Consider the following 19,497-nt stretch of genomic DNA (forward strand, 5'->3'; position numbering starts at 1 on the left):
ATTATGTCGATCAAAAAAGCTGTCAGCCTTCAAAACTGACTTCCATTATATCTTATTCGCTTAAAGTAGATTGGAAAACTTCCGGCATTTACTATTTGCATCGAATTCATAACAAAATAGTATTGAATCGGCGAAAACATAATAATAGACCATATAACAAAATATTATTCGGAAAGTCATTCTGTGTTTGGGAAATGTAATTGAATTTGCTATATATTCTATTGTAGTATTAATAAACTGATTAAATTTTTGTCGAAGTTATACGAAGAAATGTTTAGATAAATTAGTTTGATTACAAACAACAGTATAAAATAAAAAAGTAAATTGCTTGCTAAGTATTGAAGAGCCACATAAATATCCAGGAAAAAGAGTTCACATGTGCAAAACTTTATCGACGCCAGTTGAGCGCATCCGAGGGTAGAAATTTTTGCACATGGTATTAATTTCTTATATATATATATATATATATATATATATATATATATATATATATTAGCTTGCTAAAGTATATTGCTACTTATATTATCATTATATCCAATTACAGAACGTTTGATATATTTAATTTAGTTTTATGTTTATTCAATTTCTTACATCGTCTTTATTGCGCAGCAAAGTTTGAAGGCAATCTTCACAAAGAAACGTATTGAAATTTTTGATTTCAAGTGGACATTGATATCACTACTGCTTGATGTAGGATGCGTAGCGCGTGATTAAAACCTACATTCTTGTGGTTGCAAGGCAGAAAGGTTTTTAATCACTTATGTATACTCCCCACATATATGATTACTAAAGTATTTGTTTATTTTAAATGTAAATATTTTTGTAAATATGTTAGATGTTTGTTCAATATTTCGATGTTTTCAGATTTCAATAAAACATGAGAAATAAAAAACTTACAATTCGAAACCTATTTTTTTATAATTTGCTTATAGAAATTTAATATAAATGTTATATGTAAGTGATTATCATTAGAAATACAAATTATTCATTATTTTAATTATCAGCATTATTAGTTGTGTAAATTATATTTTTATTTTAAATATATAAATCCCCACAAATAGTAAATTTTTTTGTCACCATTATTTTGAACAGCAATTACAAGTTAAGAATCCTATAAGGTCGCGGTTTCCAACCTGTGGGACGCGTACATCCGTTTCCAGAATACAATTATTGAAAATAACCCAAAATTTTTGAAATAAGATTAAAAAATAAAAAAATAACATAATTAGTTTTTATGGATATTTTTACATAATATTTCATATTAATTTGTAGTTTGATAATATCTGTTGTGTATTTATAAAATGAAATAGTTGAAAAAATTAAGAGCGGCGCAACAAATTTTTTGATTAGAGCGAGGGGCACGGTACAAACAAGGTTGAAAACCTCTGCTATAAGGTGTTGTACTGATTTGACTTATTATATTTAAAACAAATCGGTTCTACAGATGGCAACCTAAACAGTTGTTCTGTCTGTATGATGAATCATTAATACATTTTCTGTAAAAAGCTAATATTTATTGTTGCAGCAATGCCGGAGGGCTATTTTTACTTGGAAACACATTGCTATATATACTTCCAAGTGAAAATTGTTGTAACTACTACTTGATAACAGGCTGCTCGAAACGGGATCGAACCCGGGTCCTCTGATACAGGTCCATTCGTTCTAGCCACTTACCTATAAGCAAGTGCACAAAACGAACATAAGGGTCATCAAAGTAAAGTATTTCAAATATTGTATTGTGGCAATATAATAGACGGGCCAATTCTGCCGTAAAATAGACCAATGTTTTGGCAAAGCTATGTTACGTAGCGTTTCTCATAAAAAATGGTACTAAATTCTGTCAAAATGGCATGTGGTTGCTGTGCAGTCAGACAAATGGAAAATAAGGGTCAACAAAGTAAAGTGTTTTATATATTAAGTTATGGCAATTTAATTTAGGGTCCGATTCTGTCGTAAAATAAACCAATGTTATGGCAAGGCTACATTACGTAGCGTTCCTAATACAAAATGGTACCAAATACTATCAAAATGCTATGTAGTTGCTGTGCAGTCAGACGTTTTAGATAGAAAACCTAAAATACAAAACGCACAAAATACAAACGCAACTCAAATGTTGTTATAATTGCATCTTTGTGATGTGGCTTGATAATATATGAGTAAAGTTGCATTTTATGTGTAAAACGTCTAATCCCACAATAAATAAATGTCTCTGATAATATTTTTTAATTTAGTTTTAAATTTATTTAAATTTGTCAATATTTTTAGCTCGACAGGTAATTTGTTGAAAAGATTGCTTGCACTTCGAAGAGGGGTTATACGTGCTTTATTTGTTTTAGAATGTTTTATATGAAAGTTTTCACTCTTATCAGTGTGATGTTCGTGTATATCTTGTTTTTTTTCTATTGTTATTCATGTTTTGACAGTATATGGTACTATTTTGTATGAGAAGCGCTGCGTAACATAGACTTGTCATAACATTGGTCTATTTTATGGCAGAATTGGCCCATAATTTTAAACATTTTTAGTAGAAATGAAATGATTTTTTTCCTTTCTTTCTACTGGAACAAACAAAATAAACAACTCGATGGTTTTGAAACGCAAACTAACTGAATATGGATGTATGTATGTATGTATGTATGCAAGTATGTATAATGTATGTATGTATAATATATGTATATATAGTATGTATAAAGCAATTCTGCAAGAAAATATGAAATCTTACGCAGCAGATGTGAAATACACATCACACGTCACTGAATCTAACTATTACCATGTCAGCGGAAAAGGTTTCTGACATGTGGAATATAATCAGAGAGTTTGTCAGCACATTTACCTTAAATTAAAATTTAGTATAATACAATTAATGAAAACATTTATTAAATTAACTGACTGCGACCAATTCAACTCCAAAATAAAATTTAATATATAACTCTAGAGATTATCTTGATAAATCATTTCTCTCAATAACTGAATACTGCTAACAAGTAGAACTTCAGGTTTACTCTTCTGGAATTTTGATGAAATTCTGCATAGTGATAGAGTTGATAGTAAAACTAAACAGTGTAAAATATTATAGGCCTATGGAAAGTGTCTATTTATAAAACTATTTTTTTTATTTGATTGATTTTAGATGAATCTCTAAGGAGTTATGATGGTCACCGCCAGGACCGTTTTTTGAAACAGGGTCAACAAAAACAGCTATAACTTTGAGAATATTTAATATTTTTCATAAAAATTTTGTTACTTCAAGTCAAAACATTGTATAATAAATATTATACGTATTAATATTTTTGTAAAAAACATCGTTTAATAACAAAAAAAAATACTGAAATTTCTCATTTTTTCGTGCCTCCAAGTACCCCTAAGCCCTTAATTAGAAAAACTAATTAAAATTTTAAAAAATAAACCATTTATGATTTATGATTACTAGTAAAGTGAATTTTCTCAGACTATTTTCCCCCAAGTTAGTTATTATTCAATGATAGAAATAGACCATTTTCACCAACCCTCCCACTATGTATTATATCGATCGTCCGTTTTCCGTCGGGTATTACAATGGGGTTTGTCCATCGACGTTCGGCCGTCCGTCCGCCCCAGAGCACTCGTATATAATACATATAATGTCGTAATCGGCCTGATGCTACTGACTAAGATAGTAACCGTTAGTGCTGACAGATAATCCAGAGATTGGATTTACATCGAAATATTAAATGAGTTACAGCTACCTAAGGAAGCAGCCAGAAAATCCGATTCACTAATTTCAAATTATTAGGTAGGTAAGTGGCTAGGCGAGTGGACCTGAATCATAGGTCTCGAGTTTGATCAGTTTGATCAGTCTGTTATCAAGCAGTAGTGACAATGGTTTTCACTTATAATTAGAAATATAAATAGCAATATGTTTCCAAGTAAAAAAAACCCATAACCAGCATTGCTGCATCAATAAATATTCGCACTATTACAGAAATTGTAATAATAGTTCATCACACAGAGATAGTACAACTGTTTAACTTGTCATCTGTTACACTAACTAGTATTAAGTCAAATTAACACAACAGCTTATATGACTCTTCAGATCAACAAAAAAGAGCAAAAAAAATTGTCGTTTTGAGTTACTGAATTGTTAATTCAAGGATAAAAAAATAGGTGTTTGTAAACGTAAATTTTGTCCCTATATGTACGTCTTTTGATATAACTTAATCCTCTGAACTTGAATGCCGCCGCTTCGGCGGCAAAATACATATTAATTCCTTAAATCGCGAGTGGAAAGGATTAATAATAACTCACTTTGATTAGTTTTATATGGTCTTCATTATTGAAGTGAAAGTAATTTTTTTCACGACTTAACAAGGTTTCGTAGAACTTCATTTATTATTATTAAATAATGAAAAAGATAACAAGCAAAAACTGAATGTGTTAGATCATCTAATAAATATCATTGTCAGTAAAATATTGTAAATTGTCAAAATATGCTGAAAATGACTAAAATATTGTGATATGATCGTCTAAAAAATGTTGTAAATCGTCTGAATAATGTTGTAAATCGTCTGAAGAATGTTGTAAATCGTCTGAAGAATGTTGTAAATCGTCTGAAGAATGTTGTACATCGTCTGAAGAATGTTGTACATCGCCTGAAGAATGTTGTACATCGTCTGAAGAATGTTGTACATCGTATGAAGAATGTTGTACATCGTATGAAGAATGTTGTACATCGTATGAAGAATGTTGTACATCGTATGAAGAATGTTGTACATCGTATGAAGAATGTTGTAGATCGTATAAAAAATGTTGTAGATCGGATAAAAAATGTTGTAGATCGGATAAAAAATGTCGTAGATCTTGTGAAATATGTTGTAGATCATGCGAAAAATGTTGTAGATCATCTAAAAAATGTAGTAGATGGTCTGAAAAATGTTCTAGATCTTTAAGAAATGTTGTGAATTTTTAAGAAATATTGTAAATCGTCTGAAAGATGATACTTTTCTAGAAAACGTTGCAGATCGTCTTACAATCTAAAACTGTTATAAATTGTCAAAATGATGTGGGTTGCCTAAAAATAACGTAGCTTGTCCAAAAATACTGTAAATTGTGTAAAAAATAATAAATCTAACTGAAACAACCGATGATGTACTTTTTATAAAAAATAATAACACAGCTTAAATTTTCCATATTATACTTCAATTATGAAAATTCATAAATGCTATAGATTTGAAATTTTTTTCACTCAAAAATTACAATTAAAACATGATATTAATTGTGGATTTCAAATAAAGAATATTGATAAAAGTTATCTAAAACAATGCTTTAAAGCTGAAAACAATAGTTCGAGTTTAGTAAAAAAAACAAGTTCCAGGTCTTTCTACTTGCATTTCCACATTACGAAATGATCGGACGCGGAGGGATACCACGCGCTGATTCAATTTTGAAATTTCAAAAACCATATCAATGTTTTCTATTTTATTACATAATAACGAGACAATTTTATAATATACTTAGTTTCCAAATATATGTATTTATTTCGAAACAACAGTTTTTAAACGATAGATTTTTCAATAAATGGTCGAACTTTCATCTACCAGCACTATTAGGTATGTGTGCAGCGCAAGTTCTTCCGCAGGACGGCAGCAGAATAGAAAATATGATAGAGAATTTCCGGAGTTTATAATATTATTCATTTTCATGAAGCTTTATGATTGTCCACAAGAACAAAATATATCTTTTATGGAAGCCGAGCTATATTTCCGTGGCTTATCCTTGGCTGAGCAGCCGAGCAATTGCTGGAGCTTTTCAATTTCAAACCATTTTGTATAACATTTGTAATATATATATATATATATATAATATATATATATATATATATTTTGTATAACATTTGTAATATATATATAATATATATATATATATATATATATATATATATATATAGAAGGGTTTTACATAGGCGAAACTAGCTCAAATCTACACAAAAGAATTTTCCAACACAGAAATAATTCAAAAAATAAGGATCAGAATAAAACAATGCTCACAGAACACATTAATAATCTTCAGCATAACATTGATTTCCTAAACTCGAGAATATTATATTTTGAAACCAATATATTTAAGATCCTTTATATTATTTAATTTTTATTTATAGCTTTATTTGATCAGTAAGAGTAATGGTATCTTCTTCAGATCAAAGTAATAAAAATTTAAATTAAAAATAAGACATTGGATTTGTTTGCCCCCTGGCTTGCCCATTTTACCTGAATGACCTATGGGGTGAAGAGGACCAGGAAACAAATTTATGAAAAACAGCAAAAAAAACATTTATACAATAATGAAATTGCTGAGTTTTTTTTACTGAACATAGTCAGATAGTTGTTTGTTTGATATATGTTCTTTGTTGTAACATAATTGGCTTCGTTTTCACAACATAATTGCTCAAAGTCAAATTGGACCTTTGTGCCCCGCCCTACTCTATATTTTGTTGTAAAACTTTCATTATGTTTGTGACAAAATAAATTTATAATCGATTTGGTTTGTAATCCACTACCTTGTTGCACCGCAAATCATTCTGTTCTATTAATATGCCAGTAAGCATGTTACATGGCATAACAGATATAAATAGCTAATTACAGGTCATTCGGTGATTTTACACTTGACCTATGAAAGATAGTACAAATGAAATAATGTTTTTGATAAATTTAGATAAATTTTTTGAAGAGTTATAAATGTATGAAGAAGAAACAAAATTTTTTCAACAAAAATTATGAATATATATTTTGTTGATGTACGCTAAATATTTGAATCAATATATTATTATGCTGATAAACTCTAACTCGATTCAGAAAAGAATAGTGTAAGAAATTTGCCATTGCCTTTACACATCGCAGTTCTAGAAATGGGTTATTTTTAATTGGAAAAGATTTTGGATCTATACTTTCAAGAAAAAATGTACATCGCTACAATACAATTTCAGAGCGGTTGTTCGAACTCAGGACCCTGTCCATACGAGGCAGTGCGCTGAACCTTCAAGTCTTCTGCATTATTTTGCTTATGTAAGTAACAATTTCTATACTTTACGCCATGAACACCATTATGCTATGTAACGCACTTCAAATTAATCACTAAATTTTTTTGATTATTACAGTACTTAAATTTTGGCATAGCAAAATTCATCATAATAACTATGTATGTACTGCTAGTATAGTAAATAGTCCATTATAGTGCTAAAGTATGTTCCCATAAACATATGCTTAAATAATGTCCATATTTAATGGCATCGTAAATAAATTTATTGTTATATTATACACATGTAAACACAATTGATACATTTATAGCTTTCAGGGACGATATTTTTGGAGAAAAACGTATGGGGAGCTTTCATAATACCAATACAAACTATGAAAACCATACTTTATCATATAATCCGTAATAGAAATAGAAATTTATTTATCAAAATTGTATTTTCTAATAAAGGAGTATGCACTAATTGTTTAGTAATTTAATAGTGATTATTTTTATGCAAAGAGCCAGATGTGATGTAATCTTTAAAATCGTCAGCCAACACTAACTAGTGCAGGTTCCGATACCAACATCGGCCAGTTCGATGTCAAGTAGTATTAAATCTAAGTCTTATGTTGAGGAGACAGATCTCAACTATAACAAGGGAAAATCGCTTTTCATGGGCATTGCTGCAACACAAGCAGACTATTAGATATATACTAGTATATACAGGGCCGGATTTAGAAATTTGGCGCCCCGGGGCACTGACAAAAATGCCGCCCCATCCCTGAAATTTTACGAACTTTCGAACTTTTTTTTTAAGCAATCGCGCTACTTCATCTGCGTCGGGACAAAATATAGGAGCGCGTAAGCGCCGCGTCGCCGTCTAACGGATAAACAATATTACAGAATGCATATAAATGTAAACAAAATTTATACTTATTATTAAAATATTTTTAAAATATCTGATAATTTGATGTGCATATGTCTTATGATCACTTTTGTCCACCAAATGCCATGCGTCACTAGTTTAAATTTGTTTCGACGCTATAAGCTCGGAAGTGGACAAATTCGTCATTTTAAGAAGGCTCGAGAACTGAAGAAAATATTTATCTTAAACTTTCAGCTTGTTTACAGATCTTTATATTAGCCAAATTCCCAAATTTGATAACTTATTAAACAATTTGATAATTTACGTTCGGAGAGGGAGGCAAGGCAAAATAATAAATTTTAATAATCGGTTATTTCAAGCCAAATTTTGCATTGCAATCGTATTATGTTTTGTTAATTATATTTCTTGAAATAAAAAATGTTGTTAAAAAAAAGTTGATTATATTGTATAGATTTTTTTTCTCACTATCCAAATTTCGCCGCCCCCAAAAATTTGCCGCCCTGGGCAGTAGCCCCGATTGCCCCTACTGTAAATCCAGCACTGAGTATAACGATTCGATAACTCATGCTATTAGGTTATAATTTAACCTTTGTAACTGTGAAAGGCATTAAACACTGATTTGTTGGTATAGTTCACTGATTGTTGCAAGTTCTTATTACACTAATGATTTGTCACTAAGTTCTACTTGAAGAAGATATATTTATTGATTATTCATTACATATATTGTTACGCGGACTTTAGTTTTAAAAGTGATAAAAATGAAGTCCGATTCAAATCCGCTTCCCCCTCTACAGGGTAGCAACTATCCGGTGTAAAAGCTCAATGCCATGAAGACGCTACCTTAATAGTACAATGTCAGAAGAGGGTTTGATTTGAAAATATTAGATCTGTGTTTTCAAGTCTAAACGGAAACCACTACTGCTTGGTATTAGACAGTCAGAGGAGGAAATGGAACCTGGGGCCTCAAGTTATAAGTCCAAAAATCTTAAGATTGAGCCATAAAGAAGACCAAGAAACAAGTGAGGCTTGAAACTACTTAGAACTTAGAAAAAATTATGGGGAATTTCTGTATTACTAGAACCTTATTAGAAGAGTAGTTTACACTAGCAAGAAACGCTTTTGTTAAAATTGCTAAGGCGATCAGCAGATATATAACTGCATTTCACTCATAGTATTTCTATTTATCAATAAGTACTAAATTTATTCCCTTTATTCCTTCGTCTATAAAAAAATAATCTCCGTCATTTAAATTAAATTAGTTAAATCATGAAAGCAAAGCGATTCTACCGAGCAGCAGCTGTAGCTGACAGGAGACTGTCATATACTATGAGAATTTCCTCTCTTTTTCCGACCGAAAAAAATCAATTTGCATTCAACGAAAACTTTGAATAGCGATCCAATGTTGAATTCGTTTACAATGTCTAAAAATAAAAATGCACACATGCGACGCAGTAATAAACGCACGTTCGGCGTTGAATGAAGAAGAGAGTGAAATTTGCAATTCTACTATATAAATTGGGATCATGGTGAGAGTCTATGAGAGGCACATCTGGGAAAATGGTTATGAATTTATTTGGAGAAAAAATTTATTAGAGAAATAGATTTATAATTGATTAGAGAAATGATACACATGATGCAAATTTGTAAGCATCTATGTGGTGAAATTTTTAATTCATAAACGTTGTACTTAACTTGAGAGTATTAGCATTACAGAGTACTAAATTACAATTTGTAATTTCTGTCTTTAAATAGTAAACATATATGGTAGTATATATATATATGGTAGTATATAATAATGCAGTCACCAATTTTCATTTTTTTTAGTTACTTGATCATAAAATATATAAAATGGAACATAAAATAAAATTAATTTTTAATCAAGTAGGCAAAAATTAACCTGAAAACTACTTCCTGCGATGATAGAACAAGATCTAAACAAAACAGATACAATAGATTTTCACTAATTTCAAGTCCTAGACTTGGAAATATGCACAAATTTGGCAAAAGTGAAAATTTTCACAAATACTGAATTAGAAATGTTGAAACTCGATTTGTGACGAACATAGCACAAAATCGTACTAACATTTTAAAGTTATGTTAAAATTTACAATCAAAATATAGTACTGAACTAGTAGTAGGTATCATTTTGCTTTAAGGCATAATCAACTCAATGGATAAGAATTGATATTCAGACATTCAAGTGTGGACTCAACTGTAATCAATAGCTACATACGCACGAATGGCATAGATTCTAATTAGGATCTCCCAAACGCGAGGCGCAATTCCAAACTTAGATGAATTTTTATAATTCAACCGTTCATCGTATGCCTATAATATTCAGATTGTGAAGTCTATAGTCATACAAAGTTTCATCAAAATCGTCAAAAAAATCAACATTTAATTACGAAGAAACGACTCAATTGATCTTTACCAAAACCTAATCAACGCAAAAACGTAAACAAAAAATATTACACTTTTCCCCTATTTTTTTAAATTATAATATAAATTTTGTACATCTAAGAAAGACAGAAGTGTCTGGTATGAGATATCGTACAGAATATCTATACGATAGTATAGAATTATATTTATGAAGAAACGGCTTGGCTGATCACCGCGCAAAAGTGACAAACGCTAGTCCTAATCGAGTAACATCGAACGGTTTTTCAATTTTTGAAATCGGCCTAAACGTTTTTGAGAAAACGTAAACGAAAGGTCAAAAATTTGTTCACACACACACATACTTTTTTCGAATTTGACTTCATTTGATTCAGAATGGCTTGAAAGGTCGAGAAAACATGAAACTAGCAAATCGGAAAAAAAATTATGATGAAAACATGAACTTCTCCTTCGAAAAGTTAATAAGATATTGAAAATGTTAATAGAAATATTTAACTAGCTGTAAGTGGCATTTTGCCTTAAGACAAGTTGCATGATCTTTCCCACATGTGTAGATAATCGACTTAATTAATAACAAAATAATATATTACAAACACACATACTTTTTCCTAATGTAATAAATGTAATGCGTAAAAGCAATCTTTAGAAAGAGTAGGATTTGATAGATAAGTATAATTTCAGTGCGCGAATTATAACATTCTACATCCTCCCCCCACGAAGTGATCCATAAGGCAGACCAGAGACTAGAGACCAGAGACCAGAGGCAAGGGAAAAGCTGAGGTTTTCATCGGGAATATACCCAGGTGGCATTGAGTCCGACTTACCCAGGCAAAAGACCAGTCTCTATACAAAAAAAAAACATACTTTTGCAAATATGATCTTGATCGATTCAGAATAAAATATGAAATTAGCTAATGGGATTTTCTATTTTAAAAAAATTCTTTTTGGTGAAGTTAAAAATTTATATGTTGGTAAATCAATGAACAGAATTAAAAAAAATATTAGAGGAAAATAAAAGGTAGAAATAAATGGTATAATATTAGAAGCTAGAAATAAATGGTATAAAAATGAAAAAATAAAAGACCAAATGCTATAGCAAAAATGGAATAAAAATGACAAATAGAATACCAAATGCTATAGAAAATATGGAATAAAAATGAGAAACAAAACACCAAATGTTATAGCAAAAAAATGTATAACTAGTGGGGTGGGTGGCATCGTGCCTTAAGGCAAATTGCTGGAACTTCCTGTACCGTAACGAAATGTTCGAGGAATATTGAATGTTTTCAAATAGATTATTATAAATATTGTAACATTGTCTAATATTTATAAGAATTATATAGACTGAATTGCAGAGTTGAAATTATTTGTTTAAAGTATATTAGAACTATAGTCAGAATTAAAAATAAAATCTGAATTATTTTCGATATACAAAAAATTTAAAAAAAAAAAAAAAAAAAAATTGGAACAAAAATTTTTTTTCCAGAATCAATTATTTTGTTAGGACAAGCAGAAAGTTCTTTGAATCAATTGAATCAGACGCTTAGTTCTCTCAAAAACTGCCATTTTTTGTACATTTAGCTCCGTATCTCCGAAATGACTGGGCCTGCCTTTGCAAAAAACTAATAACCCCTTCTCCCAATCATTACTAATTGAATGTTTTTTAGATCATTCAAAACGGATGCTCCGTTCTCTCAAAAACTCGATCTATATTTTCTGCACTCTTTGCTCCTTATCTCCGTAACTGCTGGACCTGCCTTAGCCAAAAACTAATCAGCACATCTCCTTATCAATAGGAATCGAATGTTTTTAAACCATTCAAATCGGTTGATCCGTGCGCCCGAAAACGTGACTGGAAGTTTGTATCCATACATACATACACACACACACACACATCCATTTTTTCTGAAGTATGCCAAAACGTTCAGAAACCTTCAAAACGTCGAGAAATGTAAAAATTTTCAATTTCAATTTTCGGCCCATTACAATAACTTACCCTACGGGAAGTTAAAAAACCAAATGCTATAGCAAGAATGGTATAAAAATAAAAAATAAAAGATCACATACTATAGCATAAGCCTACAAAGAAATGATACTGCCACAGCCGATATCATTCCTACATCAATTACTTAGCACAGTCCGAGTCCAGGCTCCCGATCGGGGACTTGTTTAATGAATGAGCAAGCACATAAGGTTCCCGACATCCTGACCATTTATTAGACATATATAGACATAATACGAATATGGGTCATAATACGTGCATTATATTCAAAACATTGTCCGAAGAGCTTATAATGGTGCTCGGTCTATTGACAAAACCCAAATCACTAGGCCAATTATCTCGTATTTGCATTATTCAATTTCTGACGCTTGCGGTGCCAAGCGGCTGATGTATGATAATGTGATTTGTTAGAGCCATTAAAGGTTTTAGTGCAGAGCTATGAAATGACAGCTGATTGCATCGTAAAATGAATGGATAAAGGAATTCTTGCTTGGACATGGACTGGTGGCCCAGGCCATTCACGAAATTAAGATATAAGATGATATTTAAGGGCATATCGCTTTAATAGACTTCACAATCTTGAGATCTTCAATATTTATCCGCTGCTCGTTGATGTAAAATACCGAAGATTAATTAGAAGAGAAGCAGTCAGTTGATTTAATTTCTAACTACTTTTCACTGGATATGTTCTAAACCAGTGATTCCCAAAGTGGCCCACATGGTCCACCAGGGTTTCATTGCTACGTTTCAACCTTTATTCAATATATAAAGTTTTCCATACACATTTTGGAACAAGGAATTATGTTTTTCATCGTCGTACCTCGTGAAAAGAGAGTTTAGCGTTGTTACCGATCTGCGAACCGATATTTATGATTAAACCATATTAAATTGTTGTCAAATGTTGATCATCTAATATTAAAACATTAGATTTATCTTTTCAATTATAAATATTTAAAGAATGCGTAAATTTAACTCTTTGGGGACGGCTGTCCACCTGAGTGGACAAACATACTCCGTGAGGCACAGGCTATTTTATAAACAATGACTCAGTTTGCATCGAAAAGTTGAATAAATTACATATAGCAGTGATAAATAGTGTTGTATTTTGAAAATAATTTTAAGTTATTTTAGTAGTATTTTTAGCCTTCTTCTTTGCTATATAGTCGTTCTTTTAATATTTAAAACGACCGAGCGGTTTTAAATAGGGCAAAACAACTGGTAAATTTTGTGGAGTTTCAAATAGACATTCATACAGACAAATTTTACGAAATTACTATTCGCCCCGAAGATAGTGATGAATGTGATGATGATATTATCCAACCAACAAAAAGAAGAAATTCGACAAATTAAATGAAGAGCGGAAAGACATTAGCGAATGTGCCGATTCTCCTTAATAATCGAGTTTGACATACATCAACAAACACCCCGACTACAAATACCAAGCAATATAAGACTTTTACTTTACATTTTACAAATGAATTATTAGACAATATAATAGAAAAAACAAACCATTATGGCAGCACAAAAATGAACAAATATACTGACTAATCAGTGGCATATTCTAAATGCGAGAGAAAAAAAAGGTATTGTATTGTCTGTTCTGACAGAAAAGCATCAGGAGAAAGGCGGCGAACAACATTTTATTGTAAAACATGTCAAAATTAACCAGCAATGCATTTTGGAAATTGTTTTGAACGTCACCATCCTTCATAAAATGATCAAAAATAAATTAATGTTATAAATGTATGTCCTTCAATGACCACAAATTTTTATCGAACAAATTGCATAACATACTCTCAGTCTCAAGTTTACAGCCGGTAAATTGTTTTGAAATCGGTGCCGTCCCGTAAGTGTTAATCAATAGGAAATCAATGTATTAACTTCGGAGTGTGTAAAGTATACGAAGTTGCTGTAGGGTGTCATAATGTGAGAAACTTTTGCAGATTAATCAAAATCGTAAAAAAAAATTAATACACATTATTGAAAAACGAGTACAAGTCTAAAACATACACAAAGTACTTTCTAAGAGCGCGACCGATTAATTCAAATTTTAACTAAGTTTTAACTTCCTGAAGAAGAAATTCATGTTTTCATCAAAAAATCGATTCGTCGAGTTTTCTCGACGTTTCAAGCTATTCTGAATCGAATGAGACCAAATTTGTGAAAAGTATGTGTGTGTGTACGTGAATAGATTTTTTGCCAATTTCAAAAATTTAAAAACCATTCCATGCATCTCGATGAGGACTATTGTTTGTCAGCTTTGTGCGACGATTGGCCAAGCCATTTATTTGTAAATCGCAGAAAAGTGAAAAAAAATTTGTCCACGTTTTAGCCCGCAATCTGAATCGATTTTGAAAATTCAAAAACCGTTTGAAAGATATTGGTTAGGAATCGTGCTGATGAGTTTTTGGTAAAGATCAGCCGGGTCGTTTTCTTGTAATAAAGTGTTAACAAAAATTTCGACGATTTTTATGATTTTTTTTTGAAGGTACATACCATAGTCTTATAGATCATACTATAATATTACGACCCTAGGACAAGTCGTTTAATTTTAAAAAATTGTCAAAGTTTGCAAAAATTAGAATCGTTTTTTGGCATTTGTCAAAATTAGAACTTTGATCGACGGTTTCTCGAAAACGCCTAAACCGATTTCAGAAATTTAAAAGCCATTTCATGTATCTCGATGAACACTATCGTTTCTCAATTTTGTGTGACGATCAGCCGAGCTTCTTATAATTTGGAAAAAGTGTTAAACTTTTCGTCCACATTTAAGCTCATACTACCGAACCGATTTTGAAAAATCTTAAACTGTTCGAAAGATATTTGTTGGGAATGATACTGATTAGTTTTAGGTGAAAATCTACCGAGCCGTTTTCTTGTAATTAACTTTTGAAAAAAATTTAAGCTGGTTTTTATGAAACTTTTTTGGCGATATATATATTATAGTCTTATAGATCGTACTGAAACATTACGGTCATACGACAAGCAGTTTAATTAGTTCAAAAGTTGTTTTTGTGATATGATTACTATTAAGGCAATTACTATTTTGGGAAACATAAGCACTTTATTTTCGAAAGAAACAGTTGAATATTTTATCTAATTCAACTTGCCTTCGAGCTATACTCACTTTCAGCTAGTTTAAATAAAATTTCGGTGAATTATACTTCATTTTCGTTAATTATACTTGGTATGGCGATAGTAGAATGTATTGATGAACATATTAAAAAGATTATTCCTACGAAAAGTAGTTCAATAATAAAATTTTATTAAAAGTCCAGTTGTATTAGGCAAGTGTTCAATTTTCAATTACATGTAATAATTTTTTTTGCAAAATTAAATGATCTGCAATAGTTTCTCATATTATGAAGTCCTACAGCGATTTGGCATACTTATAAATCATTCACAAATTAATAAATGAATTGATTTCTTATTGATTGAAGTCGATTATTTATACATGTCGGGAAGTTCATGCAACTTGCCTCAAGCAAAATGCTACTTACAACTAGTTAAATTATTTTGGTAGAATTAAGTCAGAATAGTAAACGGTTTACACGTTTACACGACAAATTAATTTCGTGTGTTAATATTTTACTAGCGCAGGTATATAATTAAAAATGAATTTAATTTATGTAGAAAATCATCAAAATAAGTCAACTTATAATAAATAAAGCAATAAATTGTGTCATCACAAAATATCGTTATCTTATCAAGTCAAAATATTCCCAATATTAAACTCTTACCTGAAGCGACCCAATAAATAAACAATCAATATATCATAACCGCGCTGCCGGCACCATCGATTAGTTCAACACACTGAAATATTCATAACAATTCATAAAATTCTGAACAAATACAAATCCACTAGATCACTTGAATATCAAATATCTAAGAGCACTTAATAAATAACATATCGATTATACATGTAACATATAATTCGTATCACAGTGTTAGCTTATTTAGCTAATAGCCGAGACGCCGAGTCTCACGCAATAGGTACACAAAACACTAAGTTAACTAAATTTATTTATTATCAACGAACCGATTTTAAATTAAACACTTGTTAGAAAACTTGTTCGATGTCGGATGAGTTATTATAAACTTGATATAATCTATATATATATTAATTTCGTTGACTATTCACGGCGCCGTCAGAAATAGATCGAGGTGCGACCGCTCGCTAAGGAAAGCAGGTCTCTACTGCTCCAATGCGCTATCTACTCGATGGGTCGACTGTAATGTCGCCACGGGTGGATTGAAACAAATACTGTATGCGCCAATAACGGGCGCCGGGGAAAATAGGAGTGAAGTTTGGCGAAAATTTAAGCGCCAAATTTAAACTAAAATTTGTAATACGTAATTTGTAATAATAATATGTATATTATTGATAAAAACAAGAAACAAATACTGTATACGAGAATAACGAACACCGGGGAAAACAGGAGTGAAGTTTGACGAAAATTTAGGCGCTAAATTTAAACTGAAATTGATAATATATTGTTGACTTGAAGAATTTTTACATGTTTTTTTTTGATGTTTGATTAATTGAATTTTGAAGAACCAATTTTTTGTAAAACAATTTAATTATTTTATATTAATTACAAATTATAATTGTATTTACAATAACTTCAATGTTTTTTAAGTATCGTAATGATTGACTTTTTATGATGATTTTGGATTGATTCTATTTTGTTTATATCAAATAATCGTCTGCTTCGATTTGGCGCAAACATGTTCCATATATGTTTATATAATATAAGTATATTAATAATTATTTTATTATATAAATATATTTTAATTACATTATTGATAATGGTTTTTACCGTTTATCAATAGGTTTGCTTTATATAATATAAGTATATTAATAATTATTTTATTATATAAATATATTTTAATTACATTATTGATAATGGTTTTTACCATGTTTTTAATCTTGTTGTTACAAAGGGGCGTACAACTGCCTTTAAAATACAATTTTCTTTTTACTTTGATAAACAAACAAACAATTGATTATATTTTCATTCATGAAACCCAAAGGACAAGATTTCTGAATTACAGAACCTAAAAATAATTTTATTTTACCTTGTCAAAACAAATTTTTATACTTAAATTGTAATTATCACAAACAAACAAAAATTATCTCATTTATGTTTCTCATAACTAGTACCATATAAAGTAATTCTCAGCTTTTGCATTTTGTATTACTTAATTTGTATTATTTGAAAAAATCCACTGTAGTCATATTTTACAAAATATGAAAAATCGTTATCAATAATAATAATACATTTTAATTATTATATAAGAATTTACTTTATATACATATATTATTAACTTTCCGGAGGGTAAGTTACAGTAATCGCAAAAAAATCAAAAATTAAAATCTTTGCATATCTTCACGTTTTGAAGGTTTCTGAACATTTTGGCATACCTTAGAAAAAATTGATGTATGTGTGTGTGTGTATGTTTGGATACAATTTTTCGTCCACAATTTCGGGCGCACGGATCAACCGATTTGAATGGTTTTAAAAACATTCGATTTCTATTGATAGAGAGACGTGCTGATTAGTTTTTGGTGGAAACAGGTTCAACCGTTTCGAAGATACGGAGCAAAATGTGCCAAGAACGATAATTTCGTTTTTGAAAGAACGGAGTACCCGATTTGAATGATTCAAAAAAATTTTTACTATTGACGAAATGAAGAATTGATGAAATTTTTGGTAAGGCAGGATTTCGGAGATACAGAGGAAAAGGTAAAAAAAGTGATATTTGACGGTCGAAAATGATCATTAGACATATGCACATCAAATTATCAGATACTTTTTTTAAAAAATGAGTCCTAATTTTGTTACAATTTTGTTGAGTTCCGTACCAAGATTGTTAATGTTTAAAGTCTGCTTATACGGAAGCTCAAACGGAAGTCTTATTTCCATTTCATGAATTTAATTATTACACTTTCTTTAATGCTGATCAATTTTTTCATTGTTTCACCAAAGCAAAGTGAGGGCTATTTTTATTTGGAAACATATTGTACCTCTGTACTTTCTCAACCGTTGTCATTACTGCTTGACATCCAGCTGTCCATCAACATCAATCGTTTCAAACAACTAATTACTGGAAGCTTTAATCGAGTTTCATCCATATTTCATCAAATGTGATGAAAACGTCATGAAAACAAGATATTAACAAATCAGATTTTATGGCAAGAACATAAACTTCTATTTCTAGAAGTTAAAAAAATTATTAATTGTTAAGGTATTAAAATTAAAATAACTTAAATATGAAAGTAAGTAGTTTGTACAATTTTTGAAAATCTAATTGGATTACTGAAAATGTGGACAAAAAATTTGGCATCACAACTTATTAATTACATTTCGATACATTTTCAACAAATGTAATTTTCAATTTAATCAGTATATTCAGCTTTTAATATCATTCAATTTCTATATTTCTTCTATATCATAAATTTTTATATTCGCCATACTCAAATTCGCCAATCAATTTTAATTGTTAATAAAATAATAATTGTGTCACTATATGTCATAAAACATTGCAAATTTTGCCACCAATTTTATAAATCATTTACCAAATAATTTGAAAAGTGCCCTTATTCTCTTATACAGTTTTTGTAGTTCGTATTATCACCATTGATATGAGTGGCGTCCCACTGCGCAATGAAAAGCATGGCCGATCCACATGTATTTTAATGGCATTGCGCAGGGAAAAAATAAAACGTCTGGGGTGGAGGGTAAATAATTAACTAGTAGAAATACAGATCACAGTAGTAATAAAATAAATAGACACAGAGAATAATAAAGAAAAAACATCAAAGGATTAACCTATGCTATCGATTGAAAAAAATAGTGTTCGATAAAATTTAATTGGGAGGAAGATTAAAGAGATTGTTTGAATTATTCAGATATTTTTCCATACAAGATTGCAAGTACTCCTTCTGTCATCATGTGCCTCAAATAAGTTCAACTGCAAGACAAATAGTAAACCATTTTTTTGCTAAATTGCCATCCTTGGGGGGTTACCATTAATCACGTGAGGTTTTTAGGTGAAGAGAGGTTTAACAAAAAATCATACAATATCACGTGGTGGAGAAAGGTATAAAGTAAAATATCACGTGTATTTATTTATTACCTGATTTTTTAAAAAATCCAAACATTTTCAAAAAAAAATCAAGAATTTTACTTTTTTTTCATAACTAAAAATACACGTAATG

At 30.3% G+C, this 19,497-nt stretch overlaps 1 protein-coding gene across 1 annotated transcript in view; it reads right to left on the reverse strand.

Annotated features, from left to right (window-relative positions):
• LOC113367468 (potassium voltage-gated channel protein Shab-like) overlaps positions 1-16,317 on the reverse strand; it is a 217,004-nt gene extending 200,687 nt beyond the window's left edge. The window contains exon 1 of the mRNA XM_026609075.1: positions 16,016-16,317. The gene's annotated coding sequence lies outside the window, so the exon portion shown is untranslated. The remainder of the gene's footprint in view (positions 1-16,015) is intronic.
• Positions 16,318-19,497: the final 3,180 nt, after the last annotated feature.

The sequence above is a fragment of the Ctenocephalides felis genome, unplaced genomic scaffold (assembly GCF_003426905.1).
Source record: "Ctenocephalides felis isolate EL2017-DRISC unplaced genomic scaffold, ASM342690v1 CF-g0.4_SCAFFOLD_01170, whole genome shotgun sequence".
In the NCBI taxonomy this organism is placed as follows: Eukaryota; Metazoa; Arthropoda; class Insecta; order Siphonaptera; family Pulicidae; genus Ctenocephalides; species Ctenocephalides felis.